This window comes from Salmo salar, unplaced genomic scaffold (assembly GCF_905237065.1).
Source record: "Salmo salar unplaced genomic scaffold, Ssal_v3.1, whole genome shotgun sequence".
In the NCBI taxonomy this organism is placed as follows: domain Eukaryota; kingdom Metazoa; phylum Chordata; class Actinopteri; order Salmoniformes; family Salmonidae; genus Salmo; species Salmo salar.
The window spans coordinates 1-11,643 of record NW_025550520.1 but is presented as its reverse complement, the minus strand read 5'-3'; the positions used below and the strand labels follow the sequence as shown (position 1 = coordinate 11,643).

Genomic DNA, 11,643 nt, shown 5'->3' with positions numbered 1-11,643 from the left:
TTGACTCTGTACCGTACCCCTGTATATAGCCTCCACATTGACTCTGTACCGTAACACCCTGTATATAACCTCCACATTGACTCTGTACCAGTACCCCCTGTATATAGCCTCCACATTGACTCTGTACCGTAACACCCTGTATATAGCCTCCACATTGCTGCTGTTTAATTATTTGTTACTTTTATTTTCTATTTTTTACTTAACATTTATTTTAATTTTATTTTTCTTAGCTTCTTAAAACATTGTTGGTTAAGGGCTTGTAAGTAAGCATTTCACTGTGAGGTCTACACCTGTTGTATTCAGCATTTCACTGTAAGGTTCTACACCTGTTGTATTCAGCATTTTACTGTAAGGTCTACTACACCTGTTGTATTCAGCATTTCACTGTAAGGTTCTACACCTGTTGTATTCAGCATTTCACTGTAAGTTATACACCTGTTGTATTCAGCATTTCACTGTAAGGTTCTACACCTGTTGTATTCAGCATTTCACTGTAAGCTGTTGTTTCACATTTCACTGTGGTTCTACCCTGTTGTATTCAGCATTTCACTGTAGGTTCCCTGTTGTATTCAGCATTTCACTGTAAGGTTCTACACATGTTGTATTCAGCATTTCACTGTAAGGTCTACATCTGTTGTGTTCGGCAGCATGTTACAAATATTTGATTTGATTTGATTTCATATTCACATGTCAACTACAGTTGATTGTAATGAACGGTTTCTCTAGAACCTTCCAGGACTCAGTCACAGCAGCCATCTTCCTCCTCCCTGTTTAATGAAGATCCCAGAGGCCTCTTCATTACGGACCAGGTATACCTACCCAAGGTATAACAGTTTTCATACAAGGTATGAATACTTTCATGTGCATATTTGTTAATTATCTGTATAGTTATCAGACTTCACCCTCCCAACACCTCTGATCATTATAACAGGAAACCTATTTGATCCGTGCACTGTAAAATCATTCTGGCTATGGATACAGAGAACAGTAACATCAACACGCCAGGGGATATAGAGAACAGTAACAGAGGATATAGAGAACAGTAACAGAGGATATAGAGAACAGTAACAGTAACAGACCAGAAGATAAACCCGTTGGACTTAGGGCTCTGCTGGGAGTTTACCTCATATTTAGATTTTTGAATTCTGCTTTGCCACTAAAATCATAATAAACACTGTCACCTAAAATGTCACCTAAAATGTGTTGTTGTTGTTATTGTTGTGTTACTAAAAATATTATTGTTACGCTGATTATTATTAATAACAATGAACCCCAAAATGTTCTTCAAAGGGTTATTTGAGGATCCATTAAGAGGGGTTCTTTCCTTTAAAAGAAGAACACAACCCAACCAATGCCCACTTAACCCGGAAGCCAGCAGCACCAATGTGTTGGAGGAAACACCGTACACTTGGTGACCGTGTCAGCGTGCACTGTGCCCGGCCCGCCACAGGATTGCTAGTGCACGATGGGACAAGGATATCCCCTGCCGGCCAAACCCTCCACTAACCCGGACGACGCTGGGCCAATTGTGCGCCGCCCCATGGGTCTCCCGGTCGGCTGTGACAGAGCCTGGACTCTAACCCAGAATCCCTAGCGGCACAGCCTTAGACCACTGAGACAAGGCCTGGACTCAATCCCAGAATCCCTAGCGGCACAGCCTTAGACTACTGAGACAGGGCCTGGACTCAATCCCAGAATCCCGAGCGGCACAGCATTAGACCACTTGGGAGACAGAGCCTGGACTCAATCCCAGAATCCCGAGAAGCGGCAACAAAGCCTTAGAAAACCGACTGAGACAGGGCCTGGACTCAATCCCAGAATCCCGAGCGGCACAGCATTAGACCACTGAGACAGGGCCTGGACTCAATCCGCAGAATCCCTAGGCGGCACAGCATTAGACCACTGAGACAGAGCCTGGACTCAATCCCAGAATCCCGAGCGGCACAGCCTTAGACCACTGAGACAGGGCCTGGACTCAATCCCAGAATCCCTAGCGGCACAGCATTAGACCACTGAGACAGAGCCTGGACTCAATCCCAGAATCCCTAGCGGCACAGCCTTAGACCACTGAGACAGGGCCTGGACTCAATCCCAGAATCCCTAAGCGGCACAGCCTTAGACCACTGAGACAGGGCCTGGACTCAATCCCAGAATCCCGAGCGGCACAGCATTAGACCACTGAGACAGGGCCTGGACTCAATCCCAGAATCCCTAGCGGCACAGCATTAGACCACTGAGACAGAGCCTGGACTCAATCCCAGAATCCCTAGCGGCACAGCATTAGACCACTGAGACAGAGCCTGGACTCCAATCCCAGAATCCCTAAGCGGCACAGCATTAGACCACTGAGACAGAGCCTGGACTCAATCCCAGAATCCCTAGCGGCACAGCCTTAGACCACTGAGACAGAGCCTGGACTCAATCCCAGAATCCCTAGCGGCACAGCCTTAGACCACTGAGACAGGGCCTGGACTCAATCCCAGAATCCCTAAGCGGCACAGCCTTAGACCACTGCCCCACTCGGGAGACCCCTTTATATATTTGTGTTCAGTATGATTTAACAGCCAGGAAAAGATAGCCTATAAGGCTACTCTCTACTTTATAGCTAGTGAATTCTCTTGCCTCCCTTTGTGTCGCTAGGAGAATAACTAACTGTAGACTGTCTACAGGACTTTGGCACAATGGCTGCATCCCAATTATCTCACCAAGTGAGCATTTGTTCACTTGCCTTCATAGATTTGAAAGGGAATGACTGGTATATGGAAAATCTCTCTAGCCCATGTCTCCACAACACCAATCCAATCATTTTAGACATGTGGGCAGTAGGCCTAGTGAATGAGTGTACACTTCAGGAGGTAGGAAAGATCATTTGTGGGCAGTAGGCCTAGTGATCGAGTGCACACTTCAGGAGGAAGGAGAGATAACTGGGTTATAGCACATAGACTTGAATAACATCTCTCTCTCTAAATCCGAAAGCCTGGACTTTTTCTCATCTATCTACTCTCTTGTTTTTCATTTTCCGTCAATAGTTTAATTTCTACCCCTGTGGGGTGAAAGGTGGCCTGGTCTTCATTTAATGTAAGGTTGCGCCCTCTTGTGGTTAAAATAACTAATGACATCTCCCATCAAAACAGTGTGAAAGCCTGGCGGTTCATTTAGTGTACTGTGGCGCCGTCTAGCGGCCAGCAGTGGTAATGACACCCTAAATCATGAAAATAGCAAGACCAGTGGATTCTTCATCTCTTTATACATTTTTTATCCAATCTGAAATGATAATCATCAGTAGGGAAAAACATGTAATAGTGATTTATGAAGAGGGTTGTGATTCTGGTAGGCTAAACACCGACACAGCTGACTTTAACTCTCCTAATGACTTGTTTCATATAGTATACAAACATCTCTGTCAGGACCTATAGACCCTGGTCAACATCAGGACCTATAGACCCTGGTCAACATCAGGACCTATAGACCCTGGTCAACATCTCTGTTCAGGACCTATAGACCCTGGTCAACATCTCTGTCATGACCTATGACCCTATGACCCTGGTCAACATTAGTGAAGGAAATAGATAGGGGACATAGAAAGTTTGAGCAAGAGAGAGGAGAGTATGGGAGGGGGAGGGGAGAGGAGAGGAGGAGCAGACTAGGGAAGGGGTAGAGGAGAGGAGAGGGAGAGGGGGGAGAGGAGAGGAGAGGAGAGGAGAGGAGAGGAGAGGAGAGGAGAGGAGAGGAGAGGAGAGGAGAGGAGAGGAGAGGAGAGGAGAGGAGAGGAGAGGAGAGGAGAGGAGAGGAGAGGAGAGGAGAGGAGAGGAGAGGAGAGGAGAGGAGGAGAGTAGGGGAGGGGAGAGGAGAGGAGAGGAGAGTAGAGGGGAGAGGAGAGGAGAGTAGGGGGGAGAGGAGAGGAGGAGGGAGGGGAGAGGAGGGGAGGGAGAGGGGAGAGGAGGGGAGAGTAAAGGAGGGGGGAGAGGAGAGGAGAGGAGGAGGAGAGTAGGGGGAGGGGAGTATCTTTAGACATGCTGAGTCTTGAAGGCAGTAAGTCATCACAAGCTGCCTGTGTCTTTAGAATTTGCCCCCAATCCTTAAAAATGACAAATGACCACCACTAAGAGGCAAAGAGGAGTGTGTGTGTGTGTGTGTGTGTGTGTGTGTGTGTGTGTGTGTGTGTGTGTGTGTGTGTGTGTGTGTTGTGTGTGTGTGTGTGTGTGTGTGTGTGTGTGTATGTGTGTGTGTGTGTGTGTGTGTGTGTGTGTGTGTGTGTGTGTGTGGGGCTGTGTGTGTGTGTGTGTGTGTGTGTGTGTGTGTGTGTGTGTGTGTGTGTGTGTGTGTGTGTGTGTGTGTGTGTGTGTGTGTGTGTGTGTGTGCTAGGGTTTGTGTATGTGTCCCAACCTGTCAGATCCTCAAGTCCACTTGCTGTAACAGAAAGACATTGAAACAGAAGAGTTAATAGAACACTGAGGAAGACAGAACTCAGAGGAGGAATGTTGTGATCAGAACGTCTTAATGAAACATTCTAAATAGAACACTGAGGAAGACAGAACTCAGAGGAGGAATGTTGTGATCAGAACGTCTTAATGAAACATTCTAAATAGAACACTGAGGAAGACAGAACTCAGAGGAGGAATGTTGTGATCAGAACGTCTTAATGAAACATTCTAAATAGAACACTGAGGAAGACAGAACTCAGAGGAGGAATGTTGTGATCAGAACGTCTTAATGAAACATTCTAAATAGAACACTGAGGAAGACAGAACTCAGAGGAGGAATGTTGTGGATCAGAACGTCTTAATGAAACATTCTAAATAGAACACTGAGGAAGACAGAACTCAGAGGAGGAATGTTGTGATCAGAACGTCTTAATGAAACATTCTAAATAGAACACTGAGGAAGACAGAACTCAGAGGAGGAATGTTGTGATCAGAACGTCTTAATGAAACATTCCAAATAGAACACTGAGGAAGACAGAACTCAGAGGAGGAATGTTGTGATCAGAACGTCTTAATGAAACATTCTAAATAGAACACTGAGGAAGACAGAACTCAGAGGAGGAATGTTGTGATCAGAACGTCTTAATGAAACATTCTAAATAGAACACTGAGGAAGACAGAACTCAGAGGAGGAATGTTGTGATCAGAACGTCTTAATGAAACATTCTAAATAGAACACTGAGGAAGACAGAACTCAGAGGAGGAATGTTGTGATCAGAACGTCTTAATGAAACATTCTAAATAGAACACTGAGGAAGACAGAACTCAGAGGAGGAATGTTGTGATCAGAACGTCTTAATGAAACATTCTAAATAGAACACTGAGGAAGACAGAACTCAGAGGAGGAATGTTGTGATCAGAACGTCTTAATGAAACATTCTAAATAGAACACCCAATATGTTAATGGGGTCCCAGAGTCTTGATCAGATTCCTGTCCATATTGGAGGTAGGTGTTCCCCTGGTGGACGGGGTACCTGTCCTATCTACACAGGAAGACTAATCAGAACATAGGCCTTCTGGTAACATGAGGGGAACGTTGGTGGTACTCCGGCCAGAGCTAAATGCGATGGGGGACAGAAACCAAAAAATATTGAGAACCAATTCATGCCTCTGCTTGTAGGAGACATTCCACATGGCACCCATTCCCTTTATAGCGCACTACTTTTGACTATATAGGGAACAGGGTGCACTATATAGGGAATAGGGTGCACTATATAGGGAATAGGGTCCACTATATAGGGAATAGGGTCCACTATATAGAGAATAGGGTGCCATTTGGGATGCAAACTACAAAGAAGGCCTCCTGCTCTATGGGCTTTGGTCAAATGTAGTGCACAAAATAAGGGAATAGTGTGCCATTTCAGTCTTTATCCTGTCCAGTCTTCTAGATGTTCCGTAGCAGCCAGGTGGGAGCAGAGACCCCTGCCTGAGTAAAGTAGTTCCACCACCAGGGCTTCTCCTGCCACTCTCCTCCCATCCCCGGTTCTCCTCCCATCCCCGGTTCCCTGGGTTCTCTCGGTTCTCCCGGCTCGGAGCGGCCGTAGCTCTGGAACTGGTTGTAAGGGTCGAGCGCTCGTAAGTGTCCAGGGAGGAGCTGAGGAACAGGTGGTAGTCTGGTCGTACTGGCTGTACAGGGACCTAGAGGAGAGGAGAGAAATACCTTTCTTTAATGAGAGGTACGGGAGGAGGGAGGAGAGGGAGAGGGGGAGGGAGGAGAGGGAGAGGGAGAGGGGAAGAGCGAGGAGAGGGAGAGGGAGAGGGAGAGGGAGGAGGGAGGAGAGGGGAGGAGGGAGGAGAGGGTGAGGGAGGAGAGGGATAAGAGGGAGGAGAGGGAGGAGAGGGAGAGGGAGGAGAGGGGGAGGAGAGGGAGAGGGGGAGGAGAGGGGAGGAGAAGAGGGGTGAGGGAGGAGAGGGAGGAGAGGAGAGGGAGAGGGAGAGGGAGGAGAGGGAGAGAGGGAGGAGAGAGGGAGAGGGAGAGGGGTGAGGGGTGAGGGAGGAGAGGGAGAGGGAGAGGGAGGAGAGGGGAGGGGAGGAGGGAGGAGAGGGAGAGGGAGGAGAGGGGAGGGGAGGAGGGAGGAGATAGGAACTGGTGAACAACAGGTGGTAGTCTGGTTCTACTGTTCTCAGATTTGGAGGACGAGGAGGGGGAGAAAGACGAGGACGAGGAGGACGAGGATGGATGAGAGGGGAGAGGGGGAAGAGAAGAGGACGAATGTGATGATGATGATGTGGGTGGAGCTGACAGACGTTCAGGGGAGGAGCTGGGGGAATAACAGGTCAGGTTCTACTGCTCTACTCCGACCGGGAGGGAGAGAGGGAGGGGGTGGAAAAATACGATGATGAGGGGGAGGAGACAGCAGGGTGAGGAGAAGGAGGAGAAGATGGGAAGAGGAAGGCAGAAACAGGATAACGGAAACACAAAAAGTGGAATACAGAAAGAAGAAGAGAAATGTGAAAAAATAAAACACCTCAGATATCATGACACTGATATCAACACCTCAGATATCATGACACTGACATCAACACCTCAGATATCACGACACTGATATCAACACCTCAGATATCACGACACTGACATCACACGACACTGACATCAACACCTCAGATATCATGACACTGATATCAACACCTCAGATATCATGACACGGATATCAACACCTCAGATATCATGACACGGATATCAACACCTCAGATATCATGACACTGACATCAACACCTCAGATATCATGACACTGATATCAACACCTCAGATATCACGACACTGACATCACGACACTGACATCAACACCTCAGATATCATGACACTGATATCAACACCTCAGATATCATGACACGGATATCAACACCTCAGATATCATGACACTGATATCAACACCTCAGATATCATGACACTGACATCAACACCTCAGATATCATGACACTGATATCAACACCTCGAGATATCACGACACTGACATCACGACACTGACATCAACACCTCAGATATCATGACACTGATATCAACACCTCAGATATCATGACACGGATATCAACACCTCAGATATCATGACACTGACATCAACACCTCAGATATCATGACACTGATATCAACACCTCAGATATCACGACACTAACATCAACACCTCAGATATCATGACACTGATATCAACACCTCAAAAATCACGACACTGACATCAACACCTCAGATATCATGACACTGACATCAACACCTCAGATATCAACATCTCAGATATCATGACACTGACATCAACATCACAGATATCATGACACTAACATCAACACCTCAGATATCACGACACTGACATCAACACCTCAGATATCAACATCACAGATATCCTGACACTGACGTCAACACCTCAGATATCATGACATTGACATCAACATCATATTTCTCAAACTCTGATCCTGGCACAGAAACATCACAGATCACAGATAAACCTCTAACTTTACAGGTACCTTTTTGAGCAGGAAGTCGACCCGCCCAGCTTTTTCCAGGTGAGCAGGCAGGTAAATTCTCTTGCTGACCTTGGAGTAACCTTTAGCTGATGCTGTTATGATGTGTGTTCCTGAGTTCATTAACCTCCAGTAATCACCATCCTCCGCTATAGAGAGAGGCAGGGAGAGGGAGAGGGATGGAGAGATGGAGGGAGGGAGGAAGGAGACAGGGAGGGAGGGAGAGAGAGAGGGAGAGAGAGAGAGAGAGAGAGAGATCAAATACAAATCTTAGCATCAACTATTAAAGACTACCAGAACCCATTGGATTCTCCAATTACATTAAATGAACTACAGTACAAAATACCAACCCTCGAACCCAAAAGGCCTGTGGTGTTGATGGTATCCACAATGAAATGATAAAATATACAGACAAGAAAAATGGGCTATTCTTAAACTCTTTAACATCATCCATAGCTCTGGCATCTTCCACAATATTTGGAACCAAGGACTGATCACCCCAATCCACAAAAGTGGAGACAAATTTGACCCCAATAACTACCGTGGGATATGCGTCAACAGCATATCTGCATTATCATTAACAGCAGACTCGTACATTTCCTCAGTGAAAACAATGTACTGAGCAAATGCAACAAGGTCAACCAGTGAAGAACAAACACCATTGTAAATATAACCCATATTTATGTTTACTTATTTTCCCTTTTGTACTTTAACTATTTGCACATCGCTACAACACTGTATATAGACATAACATGACATTTGTAATGTCTTTATTCTTTTGGAACTTCTGCGAGAGTAATTTTTACTGTTTATTTCACTTTTGTTTATTATCTATTTCATTTGCTTTGGCAATGTTAACAAATGTTTCCCATGCCAATAAAGCCGTTGAATTGAATTGAGAGAGAGAGAGTGCGAGAGGGAGGGAGTTAGGATGGAGGGAGAGAGGGATGAAGAGGGGAGGGAGGAAGGGAAGGAGACAGGGAAGGAAACAGGGCAGGAGGGAGACAGGAAAGGAGACAGTGAAGGAAGGAGACAGTGTTACGCACGTCGATGGAAGGATCGGACCAAGGTGCAGCGTGGTAGGCGTACATTTTACATTTTTAAATGAACACCGAAAACAAAACAAATACAAACGAAACGTAACGTTCAGTAGGGCTACACAGCGCAGTACCAAAAACAAGATCCCGCAAACTAAGGTGGGAAAAATGCTGCCTAAGTATGATCCCCAATCAGAGACAACGATATACAGCTGCCTCTGATTGGGAACCATACCCGGCCAACAAAGAAATAGAAAAACTAGAATGCCCACCCAAATCACACCCTGACCTAACCAAATAGAGAAATGAAAAGGCTCTTATGTTGCTTTTCCTTGCGTGTATACTGACAACATCTCTACATTTCCACCATAGAATGTAAACCGCTTGGAGTGTCTGTAAAAGCTCTGTTATGAAACCAGTTATGATCTATGTCCCAAATGGCTCCCCAGGCCCTTCCCCATAAGCCAAGAGGGCCTGCTCAGAAGCATTTGCTTTCTCTCCATAGAGCTCTAACAGAGTCTCCTTTTCCCTCCTCTCTAACAGGGCCCTGCTCGTAGCCATTTGGGTTGCAGACATTATGCCGGAACTATGGCTATCAGTTATTACGGGGTTACCTGTGGTGACATCTTTACGTATTCCCCTGACAGATATGGACGCTCCCTTTATTCCATAGCCCTCCTCATCCTTCACCACTCCCTATACCTCTGTGGACCTGGAGAAGAGAAGGAACGACACCAGGGAATAACACCAGGGAATATCAGGCTTGGGGAATGACATAGGGTTATTTTTAACAACACTCCCTGGTTTTCCAGGAATCTCCAGGATTCCTGGATTTACTGCTTATTCCCCCCCCGATTCCAGGATTCTCCCAACCAGGATTTCTGGAAATCCAGGAAGTTTTGGGGAAGTTTCCGTAATTTGCAACCCTATCAGTGAATGTCAGGGAATGCTAAGGTCAGTGGAGCCGGTGGGCCGGAGAAATATATAGTAGGATGGCAGCTTAAAACGTATTCAGGATCGGTGTCCCTTCCACGGGACGGTTGAGCTAACGTAGGCTAATGCGATTAGCATGTGGTTGTGGTAACCAAAGAAAATTTCCCCAGGACATGGACATATCTGATATTGGCAGAAGGCTTAAAATTCTTGTTAATCTAACTGCACTGTCCAATTTACAGTAGCTATTACAGTGAAATAATACCATGCTATTGTTTTTCGGAGAGTGCACAGTTATGAATATGAAAAGTTATTAACCCTATAAGTAAGGCGTGGACCCAATTCGGCCCCACTCCACGCAACAGCCAATTGATTCAGTGGCGCCATTTTGAATCGCTTGAAATACTATTACCAATTTCTCAAACATATGACTATTTTACAGCTATTTAAAGACAAGACCTCCTTAATCTAACCACACTGTCTCATTTCAAAAGGTTTTGCAACGAAAGCAAAAACATTAGATTATGTCAGGAGAGTGCCCAGCCAGAAACAATCAGACACCCATTTTCTGCCATATATAATGTCACAAAACCTCAAACCCACAATACAAATGCAGCAGACTCACCTTTTATGACCTCATCAGATGACACAATTTCCAGTGAGCATATATATAAAAAGCAATACATGCATGTCTGTTCAACTGGTTCAGATGAGATTGTGTGTCAGCTTTTAAGTATTGCATGTGACGCCCAGAAAAAGATAATTCTGCAAACTTCCGGGAATTTACTAACAGTTTACAACATCACGATAACCAAGTTCATGCAAGCAAGAAGTAACTTAAGAATTATGATACATTACTCCTTCTATGCACCTGAGAGAACCGTTGATTTTATAAAATAGCTTTGAGTTTAGCCATTTTGCAATATTCTAAGTAATAGCAGCTCCAGCCATCACGGCTAGCGGCTTAGTGACACCCGGCAAGATTATAGCTTTCATCAAAAAATCCTATTTCATAAGAAAAATGTTTTTACCTTTCCTGTTCTTCGTCAGAACGCAATTCAGGACTTCTACTTCACAACACAAATGAAGTCATCCCAAATAATCCATCGTTATATCCAAATATCTCTGTTTTGTTCGTATGCTTTCAGATGACTACACGAAATGGTAAATAATTGTCAAGCAGATATAAGACAGTGTATGGCGTGACAAAAAGTATCTAAATATTCATTACCATCAGCTATTGTCAATCGCGCTGTTTAAAACCACCTTAATGCCATTTATCTCGTGGGTTTATACTATCTCCAACCGGAATCTGCACAAGCTAAACAATGAATGAAATTTCTCGTTAATAATCGTGCACGCTCATTCAATGGCCCCTGATCACGGATAGCAAGGTCATCTGTTTGAAGTGAGGCTGCCTCACTACTGCTCAGGTTTTTCCCTGGCCCTGGGAGCCCAACATTCTCAAATGCCATGCTACAGCCACAATCCTTACCTCGTCAGCTAGATGGCAGACGCACGACTTTGTCGGACAGGCCACTTCCTGCATGGTGAAACTGTCGTTTTTTGCCCGCCACAGAGCCCTTGTTATACCGACACCATTCTGGAACAATGAAACTTTATGCTTTCAATCCAACCAGAAACAATAAGCTTATAATATTCTAGCTTAAGCGTAGGAGGCAGTTAAAAATGTTTACATTTTTCCAAAATTCTCAATACTGCCCTAGCCTAAACAG

General features: G+C 45.3%; 1 long non-coding RNA gene across 1 annotated transcript; it reads right to left on the bottom strand.

Moving 5' to 3' along the window:
• Positions 1-6,050: 6,050 nt before the first annotated feature.
• On the bottom strand, positions 6,051-9,672 carry LOC123739517 (uncharacterized). The gene is made up of 3 exons (XR_006767729.1): positions 9,589-9,672; positions 7,941-8,086; positions 6,051-6,122 (listed from the first exon to the last, which is right to left on the bottom strand). It is a non-coding gene; the product is annotated as an uncharacterized lncRNA (long non-coding RNA).
• Positions 9,673-11,643: the final 1,971 nt, after the last annotated feature.